This window comes from Crotalus tigris, unplaced genomic scaffold, assembly GCF_016545835.1.
Source record: "Crotalus tigris isolate CLP2741 ecotype Arizona unplaced genomic scaffold, ASM1654583v1 scf7180000024297.1652928, whole genome shotgun sequence".
NCBI classification, from domain to species: Eukaryota; Metazoa; Chordata; class Lepidosauria; order Squamata; family Viperidae; genus Crotalus; species Crotalus tigris.
Window position 1 is genome coordinate 820,898 of NW_024100470.1, and position 23,358 is coordinate 844,255.

The 23,358-nt window shown below is 35.7% G+C and overlaps 1 pseudogene; it reads right to left on the minus strand.

Annotated features, from left to right (window-relative positions):
• Positions 1-1,431: 1,431 nt before the first annotated feature.
• On the minus strand, positions 1,432-16,387 carry LOC120299488 (annotated as a pseudogene).
• Positions 16,388-23,358: the final 6,971 nt, after the last annotated feature.

Below are 23,358 nucleotides of genomic sequence, written 5' to 3' on the forward strand. Positions count from 1 at the left end.
GCACAGTAGTCATCATGAATAAGACTACATTCTCTTGGAAGCTGAGAAGAAGATCTCCAACATCATCAACTTCAAACACTTCTCTCCACGTTCCACAACCATATATCTCCTAGGCTTTTATGACTAAAGGAGAAAGAGTACACTTAGTCCCATTATTTCTGAATTAGTACCTTGCCCACTATACCACAGTGCCTCTCAGACTTGCAGAATTGTAGAAAGGGATGTTAAACTGAATTTTTGTGTACTTTAAAAATGATTAAGGGGAATATTGGGAGACCTTGAAGTGGCAAATTAGGCACTGATGTTATCCCTTAAATTTTTTTATTAACAGCATCTTGAAACACCCAGAAAGTTGAATAATAATAACAACAACAACAACAACAACAATAATAATAATAATAATAATAATAATAATAATAATAATAATAATAATAATAATGTTGGAAGGAACCTTGGAGGTAATCTAGTCCAACCCCCTGTTCAGGCAGGAAACCCTATACCATTTCAGGGAAATGGCAGTCCAATCTCTTCTTAAAGACTTCCAGTGTTGGAGCATTCACAGTTTCTGGAGGCAGGGTGTTCCACTGATTAATTGATCTAACTGTCAAGAAGTTTCTCCTTAGTTCTAGGTTGCTTCTCTCCTTGATTAGTTTCCATCCTTTGTTTCTTGTCCTGCCTTCAAGTGCTTTGGAGAATAGCTTGTCTCCCTCTTCTTTGTGGCAACCCATAAGATATTGGAACACGGCTATCATGTCCCCTGATCATCTTTGTTACTCTTCTCTGCACTCTTTCTAGAGCAGACATGTCAAATTTGTGGCATCACGTGAAGTTGCACAACATATTGGAGCTTTTTCTCCATTGTCAACAATGGGGGGGCGTGGTTTCCTGATGTCCAGCCCTCGGGCCAGCAGTTTGACACCCCTTTTCTAGAGTCTCAACATCTTTTTTACATCGTGGTGACCCAAAGTGGATGCAGTATTCCAAGTGTGGCCTTACCAAGGCATTGTAAAGTGGTATTAACACTTTACGTGAATGTTTGGCTTCATATTTATCAGGGATGATTTTAGTGTAATGGGTGATATAAAGTAGGCATTTTCTTTCTTTTTGGCAGGAATGTTTTGAAGCTCATAGGCTTCAGGATACAAATCATTTTTACATTAAGGCTCATTATATCACTAAAATATTTTTAATATCTTCTCAATTAGCTATTCATTACTATCCTAATTAGGGCTCAGAATAATTATTTAACATTTTAAAGAAAAATGCAGATAGATTCTCTTGGTTGTTAAATAAATTTCTCAGTGAATAGGTTTGTATGTCATATTGAAGTGAAAATAAAGGAATAATGCAGAATCTAAAACTGGGGAAAATCTATATGCTAAAAGTGAGCAAATTTGCTTTATTCAAAGGATTTTGTGATTAAAATCAATTTCATTTTTTCATTAGTTGCTTCTTTTGGTTCAGATGAGGTCTCAGAATAATGATATAGCATTTGGGGGAAAAGATGCAACTCAGTAATCCAACTGCTGAAGCCAAAATGGAGAAGATCTCTACAGCCACCATATATTTCCCCTTGGTGCTCAGATAAGTTGGAACAAATGACACCCAAACACTGCAGAAGACCAACATGCTGAAAGTGATAAACTTGGCTTCATTAAAGCTGTCAGGTAGATTCCTAGCTAGGAAAGCCACCGTGAAACTGGCAGTAGTCAAGAACCCCAAAAAGGACAGGACTGTATAAAACATGGTGGTTGAACCTTCATTACATTGCAGGACAATTTCTTCAGCCATGGAGTGCATGTCAGAATCTGGGAAGGGAGGAGAAATTGCCATCCACACTATACAGATGTTAAATTGAGCCAGAAAGCAAGATAGGACAATAGTAGTGGCCATCTTTTTCCCTACCCATTTCCTAACTTTGGAGCCGGGTTTAGTGGCCATGAAAGCAAGGACCACTATAATTGTTTTCCCTAATATGCAAGAAAGAGCTACAGAGAAGATGATGCCAAAGGCAGTTTGTCGCAAGAGACATTTAACTTGGTCAGGTTGTCCAATAAAGAGCAAAGTGCAAAGGAAAGAGAGGAGGAGGGCAATGAGAAGGCTATAGGTGAGATTCTTGTTATTAGCTTTAACGATAGGTGTGTCCTGATATTTAATGAAGATCCAAAGCACCACAGCTGAGATTATCGAAAATGAGACTGCAATCACTGCCAAAGAAATCCCCAAAGGTTCTTGATATGTTAAGTAAACTATACTTTTTGGAAGGCAACCGTCCTTATCCTTGTTCGGATATTGATCCTCTGGACATGGGAAACAGTCCTCTAAGTCTGAAAAAGAGACCATTCATGGAAACATTATTGTTTTGAAGCATCTTAATTTCATTTTCTGTATACCCTGATTTTACAGCATTCTGCAATTTTACTGAGCTCTCCGTTTGATTATGGAATCATTTTATATGATCCTGCCCTTGAAGTCCTTTTCAAAACCATATCTGGGCTGCACTTAACTAACTGAGTTCTCCTACTTCTGCTGTACTTGCTCCTAGTGGCTTACCATATGCAATTGAGGTTGCTGGTTATCACTCTTCAATCCCTGAATGTCACTGACCCAAGTTATAGGTCACCATTTTTTTTTCATTTTTGTTGTTAGTGCTCGATGTCTCTTTACATTTTGTTACCTTTTTTACCTTTCATGATGAAACAAAATAAAATATTAATAAATCAATAATTTGGGTAGAATAGGAGGTGAAAACAAGTAAAAACCATGGAAAAAGTTACCCATGCAAAATCACCTTGACTTCCAAAAAGTAAGAAGAAAGATTTCTGGAAAAAAACCTGTTTATAATCTTTCAATATGATGCGAAGCTGAAAATTTTTAATCCCCATAACATTTATTAAAATTCAGCCCCTGTTTATATTTATTATATCATGGATACATTTCAGATATTCTTTTGCTTACCCAATTGGTCAGCTATCTTTCCTTCTGGGCATGGCTTACAGTCATAGCAGCAGGATAATTTTCCTTCCACTTTTATCTTGCTATGGCCAAGAGGACATTCCTTGTTACAGATGGAAATGTCTATTCAGAATGTCTATTCAGAAATAAAATCAGAATATCCACACAGATAATTTATTTTGCGGGGATTGTTCTTTTCATCAATTACATACACAAAAACTCTTCATATCTATTTCAAAAATTGGTACTGAATTTTCCAGTTTTCTTCCTGATGTGAACTCCCCATTGTATCTTCAACTGCTTCTTATTTTATGTATGTTACATTCATCAATGGATCTTTCCCTGTCTTCTAAAATCAGTTTGGGGCACGGTTCCAGAAGGTGATGTGGGGAAATCTATAATTCTGGATCCCTCAGAGTACGCTTTGCTTGAGGTGCCATTTTTTGGTTTGTATAAAATCAAGTGAAATACCCTTATTATGGACTTTTGGTAGTAGAATAAAAAAGAGTTCTATAAAAAGGATAAATACTTTAACACAGCAAAATTATATGGCAAATGCAAATGTAATGTTACAAGGTAGTGTGCAATCTCATTTGGAATGCTGCTGCATTATGTTTGAATAGTTAGATGATTAGATAGATAGATAGATAGATAGATAGATAGATAGATAGATAGACGGTAGATGGATAGAGAGAGAGAGAGAGAGAGAGAGAGAGAGACAGACAGACAGACAGACAGACAGACAGATAGAACAAATAGATATAATCCTTAGGAAAATAATATTGGCTTTTGAATCATATATTTGAATTCATTTTCATATATATTCTATTTATTTGATATGATTTTGTATATTTATAGATATATGTATGATTTTATTTTAATGTTCTAAACTACCCAAAGATTGACATGGGTTGCAAACAAATGTAATAAATAAAATAAAATGAAGAAAAATAAATAAATATTTGAAATATATTTCTAAAACAGAGTTTCTCCAGACTATTTTAATGAGTTGAACAAAGCCATTTAAATTCTTGATTGCATGCGATGATATTATTCTACCTGGATTATACATAACTAGCTGGATAGCAAGATGGACAATAAAGTCTCCAGCAAAATTTTCCTATTTTATCTTTTTGGGGGGGGGCATTTTATTAAAAGTTTTAAATGTAATATAGAAACTAACAAACTAATGCAGAATACAAAGAAGAAAGAAAAAAGGAATGAGGGAAAAAATAAAAGTGCAAAAATTTGATTAAAAATAGAAAGAAGCTCCCAATTTATTTTTTCAGCAATACAAGAATTATTACAAAATTATCTCTCACTCTAGGATTATCCATTTTTTTTCCAATCATTGAAACTACAGACTATAATTGCATTTTTCGTCTTTCATGAAAAAACATATCAGAGGTTTCCAATCAGCCATAACTGTAGATATTGTATTTTCTGTAATGAATGTATTTAATTTAACCATCTCTTGAAGTTCCAACTTCTTCACCAACCAGAGGAGGTCATTAAATGATTCATTCTGAAGTCTTGAAATCCATCCTGAGTACTAAAGTAGCTTAGCATTGGAACAAAATAAATATTTTGGATATATAATCTTAAGCCATCTCTCTGATTGTAGTAAAGAGAATATCCATAGCTCCGGGTTGAAATGAGTGGTCCTTGGTGCTCTCTGAACTGGAAATCACAATGATGACATTACCTAGTTTGGATAATGAAATATCTGGAAGAGAACAACTAAACTCAAGTAGGACTAAGGATCTACACAGAGATTGTTGGAATATTCATGAGCAGGAAGAGTCATGTGGTAACTCAGTCAGCCAATGTGAAGAAAGTGCTACTGAGTCTGTGCAAAAGAGTATTGAGTTAGGAGCTGGATTTCCAGTCTCAGTTTTGTCTCAAGGTTTGTCTCTGTAAGAAGTGTTCATTTGAGCCATGTTGCTGTAAAGAAGAATGTATGGTAATGTAAATATTTTGATATAAAGAAGTTATTTTGAATCAGTTAAATGCAGTCAACTGTGAGAGCTTCTGATTTATTTTTTTACCAATAGAGAAATTAAAATTCTCTAACAGATTATGGGCCCAGAGCTTACTAAGGACTGCATTGTAATTTAAAGCTGGAAGAAATTGCCTGTGTTTAGAAAGTATAAGAACAAGGCAGAATAAGCAGAATGGCTGCAATGGAATTTGAGGAAAACTCTGTGCCTGGTTTGGGCCAGAAGAATTACATTTTATGGGCTGCAAAAATGGAATGTTTGCTGAAAGCTAAAGAGCTGTGGTATATTGTACAAAATCCACCACAAGTGTTTGCAGCAGTTGATCAGAAAAGTCATGATCAAGCAATGGCTTATCTCATCTTGAATTTAGATGATGAACAATTTCTAAATGTTGCAAATTTAAAGATTTCAAAGGAGATTTGGTTAAAGTTGAGAGCTGTGCACGTGAATGTTTCTGCATGCAATATAGTGCAATTGTCAAGAAAACTTTACAGGGCCTGTTTGCAACCAGGTGAATCTGTGGAACAGCATTTAAGTAAAATGCAAAGTTTATTTTTGGACTTAGAACAACGTGGGATTAAATTCCCTGAGCCCCAGAAGGTTTTATTGGTGTTGAACAGTTTAGATAAAACCTGGGACACAGTTTCTGCAATATTTGAGTGTAAAGAAGAGCAAGACTTGAAGTTTGAGGCTTTAAAGGCATGTTTGCTTAATGAAGAAGAAAAACACCATTTTAGGAACAGCCACGAGGAGGAGAAATTCCTGAGGAGAGGGTCCAGACTGCCAGTCTCCGGAGGAGAAGAAACAAGCAGATTGGACCTGGACCAAGTTGCAACAAAGGAGAGATTTTGCAGGCAGAGAGCTAAGCTAGAAAAAAAATGCTACATTTATGGAGAAAAGACACATTTGCAAAGGAACTGTTTGCAGCAAAGGACATTTGTGCATGCAAAAAGAATTTATTTGCAAAAGGAACATTTTGGTGTTGCAAAAATTTGCTATAGCAACAACAGAGACAAGTGGCTAATAGCTAGTGGGGCAAGTCAAACATTAATGACTCTGAATTATTTTGCAGGTTTGTTCCAGTAGCACAAGAAGCTGTGGTTTTGGCAAATGGCCAGAAAGCAAAAGTCATTGGAAAAGGTGATGTAAAAATTCCATATTTGGAATCAAAGTTTACTAATGTGCTTTGTGTACCTCAGATGGAACATAATTTGTTAAGTGTGTCTAATTTAGTGTGAGGTCATTTTTGTAAATGGGAAGTGTCTCATCAAAAGGAATGGGAATATTTGTGCAGAAGGCATAAAGGAAGATAATTTATATGTATTGCAGGGACAAAAGGTTCAATGTTCCCATATATTTAAGAATGTTGCAGAGCATGATTCATGTGTTTATCTTCTACATAGAAGACTTGGCCATGCAAGCTTTAAAGTTTTGCAGCAAATGCAAGATTTTACAGAAGGGCTAAATTTAAAGGGATGCAAAACATATTTGGACTATACAGTATGCAAAGCATCAAACTCAAAGGCATTCCCAGTTAGTAAATGTAGCACAAGACAAACAAAAAGAGTTCTAGAGCTGGTCCATGCAGATCTGGTGGGACCTATCCAAGCCAGTTTGGGAGGAGCAAAATATGCACTAGTAATTATTGATCATTATAGCAAGTATTCATTTTGCTACTTGCTTAGAAGTAAGACAAAGGTGCTATAACAATTCAAACAGTGGGTAAGTTTTGTAGAGAGAAGGTACAGACAACAAGTGTGTCAGTTGCAAACTGACAGAGGTACTGAATTTATGTCAACTAAATTCCAACAATGGTTGGGGCAGTTGGGGATAAGACACAGACATACAAATACTTACACAGCAGCAGAGAATGGTATAGCTGAAAGAAGGAATGGTGTTTTGCAAACAATGAAAGATTCATTATTGGAGGATTCTGGTATGAGCAGGTCATATTGGGGAGAAGCCATATTGACTGCCAATTATATAGTTAACAGGCGGTGGAGTTCCTCCATTAATAACACATCATATGCCATTCTATATGGGAGAAAGCCATCACTGGCACATTTGAGAATTTTTGGAAGTACTGCATGGGTACATATTCCGAAAGCAATCAGAAGAAAGGGACAGCAAAAGGCAAGAAAGCTCAGGTTTGTGGGCTATGAGCCAGGGTCAAAAGGATATCACTTTAGCAATGGAAGTAAAAGAATTATAATTTCAAGGTCTGCTAATTTTGCAGAACAAAATTGGGACAGAATTAATGCAAATTCTGGGTATGTCTCACTTAATGACGGTGATCTGTTTAGTGATAATAACTCATCTAATGATGAAAAAATCATTATTGAAGATGTCAATGTTCAGGGAGAAAAGGATGAACAAGACATGAAACCAGAAAGAATTGAGACACAGGAGCAGTTAATACCACGTAGGTCAGAGCGATGTAATAAAGGAATTCCACCTGACAGGTATTCTGCCAGCAAGGTAAAGGTTTGCAATGTGTGGTATGATCCAAGAAGTTATAAAGAAGTGTTGGCATTACCAAAAGCTGAACAAGAAAGATGGAAGGAGGCCATGGATAAAGAGAAGAAATCCATGGCAGACCATGAAGTATTTAAATCAGTGACTTTGCCACAGGGAACCAAAGCTGCAGTTGTAAGTGGGTATATAAGAAAAAGTTATTGCCAAATAATGATATACAGTATAAGGCCAGGTTAGTGGCACAAGGTTTTTCACAATTAAAGAATGTGCACTACGATGAAGTATTTGCGCCAACTGTGAAAAGTGAGAGTATAAGATTAGCACTGGCGTTGGCAGCGGCATATAAGCATAAAATCTGGCACTTTGATATCACAACTGCATTTCTCAATGCTGAGTTAGAGGAAGAAATTTATATGATCCAAGCACCAGGATATGAAATTGCAAAACCTAACATGGTATATAAATTAAACAAGGCTATTTATGGGCTGAAGCAGTCAGCCAGAAACTGGAATATCTGTTTAGATATTGCTTGATTTAAAAGTTGCAAAGCTGATAATTGTATATATACTGGACAGTTACAAGGAGGGAATTGTCTACTGTTATCATTTGTGGATGATCTTTGCTTCATTGCAAAGGATGCATCACAAGTCAAATAATTTGCTGATAAATTAGGAAAGAAATTTGAATTAAAGAATTTGGGAGAAATAAAAAATTATCTCGGTGTAGAGATACAGAAAAATGAAAAAGAAAATTTTTTCTCAGTCAAAGGAGAAAAATTGAGCAGTTATTGGAGAAATATAATATGAAAGATTGCAATACTGCTCCCACACCCATGAGTGTGGATTTTTATAATAGTTTAAGTGCGGACAAAGGTGAAACCTGTGATCAAGAGATATATCACTCAGCAATAGGGAGTTTGTTATATCTATCACAGTGGTCCAGACCAGACATAGCTTGCGCAGTAAGCATTTTGAGTCATTTTATTGCTGCACCTACAAAGTTACATTGGATGGGTGTAAAAAGGGTTCTCAGATATTTAAAGGGAACTATAAATTTGGGTCTTCAAATACAGATTACTGAGGAATTGAAATTAAAGCGTTATGTCAATAGTGACTATGCAAATGACATAAACACAAGGAAATCAAATTCTGGGATTATAATATTGTTTGGAGGGACTCTGATTGGATGGAAGTCCAGAAAACAAACAACTGTTGCTATTTCAACAGCGGAAGCAGAGTTTATTGCTTTATCTGAATTGTGTTCTGAAGTAACATGGTATGTACAGTTGTTGCAAGATTTAAATATTAATGTAAAAGAATCTGTAAAGATATTTGAAGACAATGCTGCCTGTATAAAAATGGCAACTGGTGACAGGGTGAAGAACAGAAGTAAACATGTAGACATTAAGTATTGTAATGTCAGGGAAGCTGTAAAAGGAAAATTGATTAGTTTACATCATTGTTCTTCTGAGGATAATTTGGCAGACATGATGACTAAACCATTGGGTAATGTTCACTATGGAAAATGTATTAAATCTATAGGTCTGATGTCTCTTCCTGTCATGAAGGGAGGAGTGTTGGAATATTCATGAGCTGGAAGAGTCATGTGGTAACTCAGTCAGCCAATGTGAAGAAAGTGCTACTGAGTCTGTGCAAAAGAGTATTGAGTTAGGAGCTGGATTTCCAGTCTCAGTTTTGTCTCAAGGTTTGTCTCTGTAAGAAGTGTTCATTTGAGCTATGTTGCTGTAAAGAAGAATGTATGGTAATGTAAATATTTTGATATAAAGAAGTTATTTTGAATCAGCTAAATGCAGTCAACTGTGAGAGCTTCTGATTTATTTTTTTACCAATAGAGAAATTAAAATTCTCTAACAGAGATGCATGCACACCTCTTTGACTTTAGTAGCTTGTGTTCGTGTCAAAAGAAAAAATACCCACTCATCTTTTGGGCAATCCAAAGGACCTGAAGACCTCATTCTGAGAACTGGCCTGGAGCTTCAAAGCAGATGTATCATTCTGGGGGTGGTTACTGGACTAAGATAAGATCCCACCTCCTCCCCATGTGAATCTTGCTTCTTTTCTTCTCATCTTGTCAATTTGGAATCAATTTTATTGTCAATATTTATTGTTTTAATGCTTCATCTTGTTTTTATGATTACAAGCCATCTAAAGATGGGCAGTATACAGGTTTAATAAATAAATAATAATACAGGTAGTCCTTGACTTACAGCCACAACTGAGCCCAAAATTTCTGTTGCTAAGTAAGACAGTTGTTAAGTGAGCTTTGTTCTGTTTTACGACTTTTCTCACCACAGTTGTTAAGTGAATCATTGCAGTTGTTAAGTGAATGTGGTTTCCCCATGACTCACAAAAGGTGATCACATGACTCTGGGACACTACAACTATCATAAATACGAGTCAGTTGCCAGGCATCTGAATTTTAATCACATGGCCATAGGGATGCTGCAACAGTTGTAAGTGTGAAAAATGATCATTTTTTTAAATGTTGTAACTGTGACCTGTTACTAAATGAACTGTTGTAAGTCAAGGACTACCTGAGATCAATAGTATATGGATTGCTAAAGGTTTGCTTATTCTTAGTGTTGCTGTAGTTGTGGTTATTTAATCATTTACTTCAATGGATCAGTGGCTACTAATTTCAGAAAGATGGAAAAATGAGACTCACCTGGTTAAATATGAGAGGCCAAATGGCTTCTTTTTTAGAAATAGTGAGGAGCTTGTCTGGGGGAGCTATGGAATCGATCTTCCCAAGTTGGACTTTCAGAAAGGACTTGTTTGGAAATGTGACCCAATTGAAAATATCAAATCCAGTTTCTAATTCCCCATTGGGGCCAAAGGAAACCTGTTCTCCAGCACTGTTGTTAAAGGAGACTTGTTGCAAAAAATGGTGAAGCTAAATGAAGAAGACAAAAAAAAAAAGACACACAAAGTTATCGGGAATCTTTGAAGGGAATGGGAAAATCTCAATTTGTTTCAATTTGTTCTAGGCTTAAAGAAAAGTAAGCTGTTCAAATCTGCTTCCATCTACAGCAATTTCAACCTGGTAAAGAAATATATTTCAGAAATGGAGATTTCAGTGTTCTGCCATATTTTGTAGGCAAGATAGAAAGCAGCCTGGTGGCCTAATGGTGAGAGTTCAATCCTCGGCAGTGACAGATGTTTCTCAATCAGAGTGCAAAGAGAACATTTCTACTGCACACTCCATATGGTGTCAGGAATGGCATTTTGGCCAGTAAATGCTCAGCTCCATTCAGTTGCCCTGACTCTATCCCAAATTCAGAGATTACAGGATTATTCTGATCTTGAGTTAAAATACCTTATAAATCAAATCAAATAGATAAACTCAATAGAAATGATTTCATAACAAAAACATATTTTAATCAGAAAGATTACTTGCATTCATGCTGTGGTTGTTACTTCTGGAAAATACAGCCTTTGTCCATTCCTATAGGTAAAAGAATGATGCTCTCTTCCATACCATCTTTATAACGGCACAGGCTCATCGGGTGACATCTGATGGCCCATGCTTCTTTCAAACAAAGACATTCCAATCTGGCTTGTGTCCAGAAAGTCTTCCAATGCCCTTTAGAGACTCCTCCCACTGACCCATTAACATGGGATGACTGACTAGCTAAACTGCAATTCCCATAATCCATCTCTGAAGGAAACACCACTTAACTCAATAAATGCCAGCTATTCTAACATACTGATATATGCTCTCTAGTTAGGGTTACATAGAGCTATACGGTCAGATCACTCCCCCGCTTGGAAATTTATATTTCCACTACTAACTAACTGAAATAGCAAAAAACATAGCATTAAGGCATGCACTACTCTTTGTTAACTAACTTGTGACTAAATAGGTAAAAAACATGGTTTCAAACATGCATAATTAATCAGTAAATATAAAACATGCACAATTACACAAAAATAAGCAAGTGTTACATCAAACAATGCATAAACACAATACATAGTTTGAGGTTTGATCCTCTGGTTCAGTCTTCGTCGGCAACGGGACCAAATTGGTGATCAGCCTGGTACAAGAGTCTTTGAATCATGACCTGACTCATGTAGCTGCACGATCTGGACCTCAGCTTGGCAAACTAGTTCATCAACTGGGTGGGCCTGGTGTGCGAGTCCCATGGGCTAATAGTTCTGGTAGGTGTTCTTGTCTCTCAGCAAGACAAGATCTTCTTCCTGTAAAGGAAACTGGAACCAAATCTGGAACAGAAAAACTGGAACCCAAAGTTTCTCAGGAACAAAGGGAACTGGATTCACAGGAACACCTGGATCTGGAAACTCAGGAACAGCTGGAACTGGAAACTCAGGAACTGCTGGAGCTGAAGAATCAGAATCAGGAACAACAGCTGGAACTGAATAATCAGGAACAACAGCAACTGCAGAAGACTCAGGATACTCAAGAACTGAAAGAGTATTGAAGAGGGCTGCTACTGTTGTCATCAGGGTAGTGAGGACTTCATGTGTGGGTGTGGGTGTCTTTAACGACATAGAGTCCATGATTTTGCGGGGTGCACCAATCATACGCTCCCACGCTTCACCTATGCATGCTTCGCCCATGTGAGGTGCATGGGGAAGACAATTTTTGGCCTTCAGACATTTGGCAATCGCTGGCTCATGGCAAATATCTTCAATAGTCAGTAAGTCCTTGCAGGCTCCTACAAGGCTAATTCTTGGGATGCTAAGACAAGTGATCAAGACAATTAAAACTATGCCTACTCTCAGGTGCTTCCGCTTAGATAGGGGTTTGAAGTTGATTGGTTGACGTTTACTGGATGTCTAAGGTTGAAGGTTGGCACATTGATCTGAAGTTGGAAGTGCATAGCATTTTGGTCTCTGTTGCATCTGTCTGTTTGGACAGGCCAAGAACTCAAGACTTTCTAGCCAGATCAATTATGTTAACTGTGTGGCAAGGTTGGGCCACTTCACTTGGTTAACAAAGTTCTTATTTGTTGGCACATGTTGCCATTCTTCAGGGCTTAAAGATGTTTCAATCCTTTTCACTCTGTTGCCTTCATAGACATAGAAATGTCTGCTTTGCTTGCAGATATAGCTTGACAGTCTGCGTAGAAGGTGGTGGACTGTAGTTCAAGGCACAACGTCTTCGCTGTCAAGTTGGTGAGCTTTACAGCCAAAGTGGTACCACATAGTTCTAACCTTGGTATGGTGTGGCCTTCTTGTATTGTTAGTCTCACTTTTCCGAAGAAGACATCATTGCAAACAAGACTACATAAGTGTGGCTCTCCCTGCTGTAGACTGTGACGCATCTTGAGTCAAACTGACTCCGAAGAGCAGCCAAAACAGTATGGGATGTACTACACAGATATATGCGGCAACTCACCATGCCCTTCTTCATGCTCACCTGTATGTCTTGCAAAAGTCTACCCCGACGGGCAACCTGAAAGGGTCATAAAGATGTACACCATACTAGACCCACACGGCAAAGTTACTATAGCTTAGCCCGCCTTTTTCGACCTCTTTGACCTCCCGAGTGAACTGAAGCATTTTGCAATAAATACGTGCATAGTACCAATGAGCACGGCAGGGAGGAAAATCACTGGTCTATGCATAGAGGCGATATACGGAAGTTCACATTTGCTATTACCATCAGTGTTGGAATGGGAGACCTTATTAGATGTTTGCAGCAAAATCTCAACACCAGAGGCGGCAAAAAAATACCTCACTTAGCACACATAGCTGATTTAATCCCTTCTCTAGATCCTGAAGCTGAAATCCTACTCATGGTGGGAAGAGACACCCCAGAATCCATTGGCTCCGATGAAAAAATCAAAGGTCCACCAGGAACCCCAGTAGCCATTAAGACGGAACTTGGATGGTTTGTGTTGATCATCCGCAAACCCCAACCCAGGTGAGCATCTCAAAAACCTCTATTCCCAGTAATGGAACAACACCTCACCTAAAACCACACCTAGAACACTACCCGCTCGTGACAACCAAACCTGCTTTGGAAGCAACAGTGTTCCAGATCAGTCAGAATTACGACAACTTAGTTTTGCCCATAGAGGACAAACAAGACAAATAATGTCTGCAGCTACACACGTTCTCCCTGAACACCTCGCACTGGGATAAGCCGTGTCTGCCAGAACAGAAATAAGACTGTGAGTCATGGAGAGTACTCCCAAGATCTCTTCAGAGTTTGCAAGTGCAGCACACATATGTTTCCAGCTCACCTGCCACCACACAAAGGAAAAAATTGTACACTTCCTTAGATGTGTCAACGTAGGTATAAGCCTGCTATGTGCTGAATTAATTATCAAGTTGTTGTAACCCACATTTAACTTGCAAGAAGATTGCTGAAGGAAAAAAAAACAACAAATTGGCCACCAGGGGATGCTACTGCATTACTATTCGGATCTCTGAACCTTCTTCCCATTTGGTTTAGCTACATAGGCAGTAATCTCTGTGATCGCTTAGAAGCAAACAAACACTCTTCTCATCAATGCTGGGTCACTATAGCAAGAAATGATTTTATTGTTATGGCATCTGGGGCCAGAAGGGGAAAATGGCTTTGCAAAGGGCAATCAGCCTTCCTTGGCTAGCAAACTCATGAAGAAGAAACAGATATATTTTTGCTTCATTACACTTCAAGCATAAAGACTCAACATATTTCTAGACACTTAAGTTTTAAATCCTTGATTTGCATTAGGCAGGCTGAGAGAGAGAGAGAGAGAGAGAGAGAGAGAGAGAGAGAGAGAGAGAGAGAGACGCTTCCCCTTTGAAGGCCCTGAAGAGTTAATTGCCTGCCTTTGGCTGCATTCCAAGTAGAATATAACAAGGTGAGGGGTATCACCCTTTCCAAGCCTCTCAATCACCAGCAAAGAAAGGAAGGGGGGATAAGAAGCCCAAAGTTCCTTTTGGTGTTAGCAATTCAGACTTTACATGAAAGAAATCCTTACAATAAGAGTGCAGGTTTTTCCTCTTCTGCTTAGTGAGATTGATATCACAATATCTCTTTGCTTTAAACGTTAGCTTGTAAACAGACCCAAACAAGGCACAAAGCACTTTATAATCTTTACTTTAAAACGTTGGTTAGCATGCAGAGTTTGCCTAGCAATGATTCCTTGCCAGCAGATGCTTGTCAATATACAGATAAACTTTATCATGTAGACCAGAGCCGATTTGCAGAGTTAACAGTGAATTAACAAAAGAATGCATCTGAATCACACCTTCTTTGAAATGCTGTCTGCCAAACAGATAGGCTGACTTTACTTTGCAGGTGTTTAGTGGGAGACTGGCCCCATCAAATTATCCAGAACAAGGATTGTAAAAAGATGTAGGCAACATAGAATTCTCTGAGATAGACAAATTTAAAACAAAACTTCCATCCAAAGGTAAGTCCAGGTGTTAGTTTTGAAAATAAATAAATAAACAAAGAAACTTGAAATGTTCTTCATTTGATTTATTGACAACTTTGTTATTCACTGAAAGTAACACTATTTCTATTTTTTGTCATCATCATCATCATTATTATTATTATTATTATTATTATTATTATTATTATTATTATTATTATTATTTCCCTTTGAATCTAAATGTCTTTGGAGATTCTCATTCATTGAGGTCATGGTTGTCCCAAAGGTGTTTTTTCAAAGACAACTGGACTTTCTCGGTTTTCCTGTGAAGATGTTTGGCTCCTCACCCAAGAAGCTTTTCCAGTTCTGAATTGAAATGAAACATCTTCATGGAAAAACAAAGAAAGTCCAGCTGCCTTTTGAAAATGCATATTTGGGACCCTTGAATCTTAATAACTCCAAAGTTAAGCTGATGAGGAATTATAATGCTACCCAGTAGCAAAGCAATTTTCATGTTTCCACATTTAAAGTTGTCAAATATATTGGATTGAAGAAAATCCTGTACAGACTATTTAAGACATAAAATAAAGTTTGTATATTTATAACTGTTTCTATGTTTAGATTTTTATTTCACTTTTTTAGTTTCTTTTATTCAAAAATATCAAGTTATTCCATATGGTTTAAAAACTATATGTAAAGCGTTATAATTGTTAAAAACAAAACATAACAAAGCAAACAAAAAACAACAGCATTTCCTATTCTGATACATTATTATTTCCCCCAATTTTGTATTAGCCAACATTACTTGCCACGGTGATTGGAGGAAGAGCTTCCATCTTCTCTCATCCATTATTCGACCCCCTTTGAGTTTGGAAGAGTGCATGTATTTCAGAGCATGTGCCACAGCATAGATTGCATTGTACATGCTGTAACTATGTCCATTCATTGTTGTCTCAAAGACAGAATTAGGAAGAATCTCCAGCTTCTCTTCTCCAGTGCAGATCCTTTCAGCATTCCCATCTGCAAGATCACTGGAGAATGAACATTCAAATGCATCTTTCCAGAAATCTTTAATAAACCCATCGTCTTTTTCTAAGTTTGGGTTTCTCGTCTGCATAAATTGTTGGAACCCAGTCAGCTCCTTTGAGGGAATTGCAAAGGAAAGAGCACCATGGAGAAAATCAATAGGCAACTGTCTTTGCATTAGAATGGAGGTGAATTCCATCTGAGCTGTCATGATCCAAACTTTGGCCTTTCTCTCCTTTGGAAAATTATCATAGTTGAAAAGATAGATCATTAGCCTCAAAGGCAACATGCCTATAATTTCAGCCCTTAATATGATTGCAATGACTGTACTCTCCATAATTATTTTGTATAGGTTTTCTGCATGTTCTATCATTTCAGCAGCTTCATCACCATACATCATTTGGGGAAGACATTCTAAAAAGTCAAAGCAGATTCCTCTCTCTGAAAACATGGAAAGTTTCTTTTGGATGAACCTGTCTCTATCTTCTTCATTTACAGAGACTAACCCAACCCAGGACCATCCAAAATGCAACAATAAGTGCAGTATTCCTTTAAATTGGTGGCTGTCATCTGGGAACATCCATTTGACAAATATTGCTGTTTCAGTATTCATCAGTGGAGCTGATCCATATGTGATCTACATGGAGAAAGTCAAAAGCATATTGGAATAAAAGATCTCTTACAAAATAAATAATAATAATAATAAAAAGGCATGAGTGTTTGTTTAACCCAATCTCTGGATTTGAATGGGATGCAAAAATAGAGTGCTCAAAAATTAGTTTTACATGACATATGTAATTTTCCTCATCAATCAAAAAGAGATAGCCTTATGAATTGCTCATGGACTTGCTCAAATATTTCATTTGAATGACAAAAGATTTGAATGTAATAAATAGATGGTGAACTCATATTGATCCATTTTTTTGTCTCACCTGGGGAAATTTGTAGTTGCACAGAGTGATTGCCATGTTGACACAGGTGCTAATACGGGGTCCTCCAATGACAGCTATTGTGTTGGTCTCATCATTACATTTGTAATTGGGTATAAATTTATCTTTGGTAGATAGAAATTCCATTGCTAAATGATAAGTTGTACTTTCCACAAGATAGTCAGTAGCGATATGGAAACCAAGGCTAACATTAGGTAAAAGACCATTTTCATTGATCTCCTTTATAGCAAATGCCAGAGCCAAAGTGTGCTGGTAATTATGAGTGATGAACCTTAAGGGAGAGTTATAAACTGGGTCAATATATTTCTGTTTCAGAATTATACAACTGTTTTTTTTTATTTTTTTATTGATTTTTTTTTATTTTTTAACATACAAGCATTTATAAAAATACAATAAAATTTTAAAGTAGGAAAAAAACCCCCTTACCCTCCCTCCCACCCCCAACCCCCCTCCCTTCACTTCCCAGAGCAGAATACAGGGTTAATAATAACGAAATTTATAATAATTAAGAAAAAAGAAAAAAAAAAGAAAAAAGAGAAAAAAATTTTTTTTTCATAATTAACCTTTAACTTCATAACCTATAAAACAATTCTCTATAATATTTAATATTCATTCATAAAATAAATGAAACTTTTTAATTCCATACTTTTTCTGAATATAATCTATCCACCTTCCCCATACAATAATATATCTTTCTTGTGTATGATCCTTTAAATAAGCAGAAATTTTTGCCATTTCTGCAAAACTAGATACTTTAAATATCCATTCTTCTAAAGTAGGCAAGGAATCTTTCTTCCAATATAAACCTACTAGTAACCTTGCTGCAGTTAATAAATTCAACATCAAAGTAGTTTCTTTTTCATTTAAGTCAACAAAAATACCAAGTAAAAATAGTTGAGGAGTAAACTTTATCTTTTTTCTAAAAATCTTTTGAATGTTCCACCAAATCATAATCCAAAAAGCCTTTACTTTTTTACAATTCCACCAAATATGAAAATATGTTGCATCATTATTGCCATATCTCCAACATTTGGGCTGTATATTGGAATACATACAAGATAATTTTTTAGGATCTAAATGCCATCTATAAAACATTTTATAAAAATTTTCTCTCAAATTTTGAGCTTGTGTAAATTTGACATTTCTTATCCAAATTGTCTCCCATAAATCCAATGAGATCGGCTCCTGTATATTCTGAGCCCATTTAATCATACAGTCTTTAACCAATTCTGTTTCCGAATCTAACTCTAATAAAACATTGTATATTCTTTTTATATGAGCCGGACTTTGATTTTTAATCTGAATAACCAATTGTCTATCTTCTAATGTTATTCCCTCTTTCTTATCTACAGTCCATCTGTCCACTATTTGTAAATATTGAAACCATGACTGTAGAATACATCTAGGGATTTCAAATGCCAATTCGAACCAGAGCGAATTAACAATTCTTTATACGAGATTTTATTAAAATTTGTCCCCTTAGAAGTTCCTTCAATTGCATGTTTGGGAATCCCCCAGATAGGTATTTTATAATTTAATCTATAATAATACTTCTTCCAAACACGAAGTAAGGCATTCCTCAAAATATGTGATTTAAAAGTCCGATCAACTTTCTTATTAAAAATTAAATATGCATGCCAACCATATATTAAATCCCAACCTTCCAAAAAAAGAATATCCATATTTGTTAAGTTAAGCCAATCACTTAACCAAGTTAGGGCGGCTGCATCATAATATAATTTCAAATTAGGTGCCTTAAGTCCCCCTCTTTCTCGAGCATCCTGTAGTATTTTAAATTTAACCCTTGGTTTCTTCCCGGCCCATATAAAATTATTGATACCCTTTTGCCATTCCTCCAAATTTGCCTCTTTTTAAAGAATAGGTATCATCTGAAACAAAAAAAGAAACTTTGGTAGAACATTCATTTTTACGGCTGAAATTCTCCCCAACAATGACAATTGCAATTTTTTCCAATCTCTTAAGTCCTTTTGAACTTTTGCCCATAGTGGTTCATAATTGTTCTTATACAATTTTCCATTTGAAGCAGTTAGATATACTCCCAAATATTTAACCTTTTTTACCATCTGAAAACCTGTGGCTTTAATCAAACTTTCCCTGTCTTCAACTGACATATTCTTAGATAATATCTTAGTCTTATAATTATTAACTTTAAAACCAGAAACATTTCCATACTGTGTTATAAGTTCTAGTAAACCGTAAATCGCCTGATTCGGTTGTTCCAAAATTAAAACCAAATCATCCGCAAATGCCCACAATTTATACTCGTTCTTCCTTATCTTTACACCCTTGATTAACTTTGATTCCCGAATCTGAATCAATAAAATTTCCAATGTTAAAACAAATAACAATGGGGATAATGGACATCCTTGTCTTGTCCCTTTTTGAATATTAAAATTCTCAGTCAATCCCCCATTTACAACAATTTGTGCAGATTGCTGCTGATATATAACTTTAAGTGCATATAAAATATTATCCCCAAAATTCATTTTCTCTACCAAAGAGAATAAAAATTTCCAGTCCAATTGATCAAAAGCTTTTTCAGCATCCAAAAAGATAAAAGCCACAGGAATCTGATTATTCTTAGTACTCAATTAAATTAATAATTTGTCTAACATTATGTTTCATATATCTCCCTGTTATAAATCCTGCTTGATCACTATGAATCAAATCTTTCATAACCTGCATTAGTCTATTTGCCAGAATTTTTGTAAAGATCTTATAATCAACATTTAATAATGAAATTGGCCTATAATTCTTAGGCTCTGTAAGATCCTGATCTTCCTTCGGAATCAATGATATAAAAGCTCTTTTCCAAGAAGGAGGAACTTGCATACCCAACAAAATACTATTAAAGAGTTCCTTTAATGGCTCTATCATTTCTTCAGATAAGATCTTATAATACCTAGAAGTCAGTCCATCTGTTCCAGGAGACTTTCCAACCTTTAACTGCTTAATAACTAAACCAATTTCCTCCACAGTAATTAAACTATTCATCCCATTTTGTTGTTCCTCTGAAAGTTTAGGAAAATGTACTGATTGTAAATATTTATCTATATCCAAACCCCTTATATTATCACTTGAATATAATTTTGTGTAAAAATCCAAAAAGCTTTTTCTAATCAGGTCTTGCTGAAAAACCTCAGTACCTTTATACTTCACTTTCTCTATGATTCTAGCTTTCTGTTTCTTTCGTAATTGATAGGCCAACCACCTCCCAGGCTTATTCGCATTGCAAAAAGTATTATGTCTCATATACAACAGATTGGTAGCCACCTGATCTGCCATCAACATGTTAAATTGTTCCTTAAGCATCTTTATGGATACCTTTAAATTATTATCAGTAGGGTTAAGAACCAACTCTTGTTCTTTTGATTTGATCTCTTCTTCTATTTCTCTACGTCTTTGTAACCCTTTTTCCCTAAAAACCTTATTCAATTGAATCAAAATTCCCCTCAAATATGCCTTACTGGCATCCCAAACCATGGACATCAATGTGCCCTTATTCATGTTTATAGCAAAAAAGTCCTTCAAATGCTCTTTACATTTTTGTACAAACTCTTCCCGAGTAAACAAATTCTCATTCAATCAGCTGTTTTAATTTACACACACAGACACACACAAACAAACACACACACACACAAATATATATGTATGTATGTGTGTATGTATGTATGTATGTATGTATTACGGCTTATTGTTTGTTTTGGACACATGCAATTTGGTCACTACAAATATTAATCCTAGTCTATGTTAATTAGGAAGCATTGACCTAGTTTTGGCTACTTAACATTGAGTTAAGGCTAGCAATCTCTATTTGGACTACTATGTCCAGTTCTGGAGACTTCATTAAAAAATATTGATAAGATTATGTAATAAGCAATAAAATGGTATAAGGTTTGAGGGGTAAAATATATCAGGAAAGATTGGAGAAACTAAATTTGTTTCAGTCTAGAGGATAGGAGAAATGGGGGGACATGATTGGAACTTTAAATATATTAAGAGTGTGAATGAGGTTCCAGAAGGAAGTATTTTCAATATTAAGTAAAAAAAAAGAAGATGGGGGCATAACCTCAAACTGACAGAAGAGAAGTTCAAAACAATTGTCAGAAAGTATTACAAAAAAAAAAAAAAAATCAGAGGCAGTAGTGGAGTAACTCAGTTTAAAGATGCTAGGAATAAATACATCAGAAAAAAAACAGCTATTAGATTTCTATTTTTCTATCTAATTTCAGTATTATCTATATGTTATCTGTATTTTCTAAGAGAAGGAAGCCATCTCCTTTTTACACCCTAGACATATAATAACCTATAATGCCCTATATTGTTTCCTCTTTTTAATCTGGATGAAATAAAAGACAAAAAAGCTAAGATTAACAGAGAGCTTCTAGTTTTTCTTTCAACAAGGGACTTTGTTGAAGGAAAGAAGTTTGCTGAGGAGAATGAAATTCATAGACTTATGGTTAAAACTAATAATATTTATCTCCATTTCAACATCAATATTAGGGCAGATTAAATGTTTGTGCAGTCTAGAATTAAAAATGACTAAATATGGTCACTGAAACTGGTCATACCAACCAACTAGGAACCAATATAGTTAAGAAAAAAAGTGAAAGAAAATACAGTTTTTCAGTGGCAGTGAGGAGAAAGAGGGCATGTGGAATAAGGAGAAGGAAGAGAAGTAGTAGGATACTTACATGAACTGATCAAGGACTTCACTAGAAGGAAGGCTTTGAAAAGTGATCTCATTTGTAAGAAACAAAACCTGATAAATAATAGCAGCAATGATTAAATCTCCAGACTGACAGTATTTATGGAGAATTGGAAGAGGACTGCTAAATTTGCAGGTGCAAGGAGGAGAAATGCACATCACAGTTGGAAAAAAAAGTAAAACCAAAGTTCTGTATATAATCAATTCACTATAATATGTGGTCATAGTAGACATCAAACAGTAGCTCCTATGTTACCATTCAACTGAAAAGCTGATCATTCCTTAATATTATCTAACGTTAAGATAAAGAATTTTATCTAAAGTTAAGAAAATAAAGAGTCACAAATGAAATACAAGTCCTTCTTTTTTCCCCTACATACACTTCTGTTTTTCGAACCAGATATTAATAGAATGCAATGTTTTAATCCATGGTCATAGTTTTTACAGTGTCTTCTGGAATTCCCTTAGGATTTGGAGAAGAAGGGACAATAACTATCCTTAGTTCATAATCAATACCATTCTTTGCAGCAGTAGTTTGATAAATATCAGAAGTAAACATATTTATCATATCTCAATAGACAATGCTGCACACTAATGCATCTTTGGAAATAAGACATGAAGTACAAAATGGAGGAGTAAGAGTTCATAAACAGAAAATAAAATAAAGCACAATTACAGGGGAAAAAAAGAATGGAAATACACCTGTTGTGGTTATTTTGCTCACCAATTTTGCTTAATAGTTGATATTTTGTTCAATGCTTAATACCTTGCTTTTTAAAAAGAAAATCTTAAATTATTCTGTTTTTAATGCTTAATTTAATTGATTAAATTGTATACTACCCAATAAACCTCTTTGAGGGAAATGGGAAGTAAAGAAGATTGTAATGCAAGCAAGGAAACAAACAAACAAACAAGCAAACTAATAATGTTTTTTTTTTTTTTAAAAAAGAAATAATTAAATAAATAAATAGCAGAATCTACCTTGAACAAAGAAGAGGGAGTGAAGCTATTTCCCAAAGTGCCTGAAGGCAGGACAGGAAGCAACGGATGGAAACTAATCAAGAAGAGAAGCAACCTAGAACTAAGGAGAAACTTCCTGACGGTTAGAACAATTAACCAATGGAACCACCTGCCTCCAGAAGTGGTGAATGCTCCAACACTGGAAGTTTTTAAGAATAGGCTGGACAGCCATTTGTCTGAAATGGTATAGGGTTTCCTATCTGAGCAGGGGTTGGACTAGATGACCTCCTAGGTCCCTTACAACATTATTATTACTACTACTGCTACTACTACTACTATTATTATTATTATTATTATTATTATTATTATTATTATTATTATTATTATATAATTTATTATTATATAATTTATTCAAGCTCTAGGTCATCATCTGGGAATGAAGAAAATAGAGTCAATTGGAAATGGGGATGTGGAATGGGGGTTGAGCCTGTTCTGGTCAACTCAACTTATGCTTCCTCAACTAACAGATGGGCATTTTCAAAATGTTCCTTCTGCTATCTCTACTTTTCAAGATCCTGCAGCAATCAGGAGAACATTTGTGATACCATACACTTTAAAAATATCAGAAGGTAACATATTTATCATATCTCAATAGACATAGCTGCACTGTTCTGAACCTTTGGAATTGAGACATGACGTAGAAAATAGGGGAGTAAGAATTCATATGCACAAAAGAAAATAAAACACTACTAGAGGGAAAAAGAAAGAATGGAAATGCATGGAAGAATGTAAAGTCCTAGAAGGACATTATTAGGGAATGTAGAAAATAAATTGGAAATGGGCCTTTGGAATGGAGGTTAAGCCTGTTCTGGTGGACTTATGCTTCCCCAACTAACAGAATCTTCCTTCTGC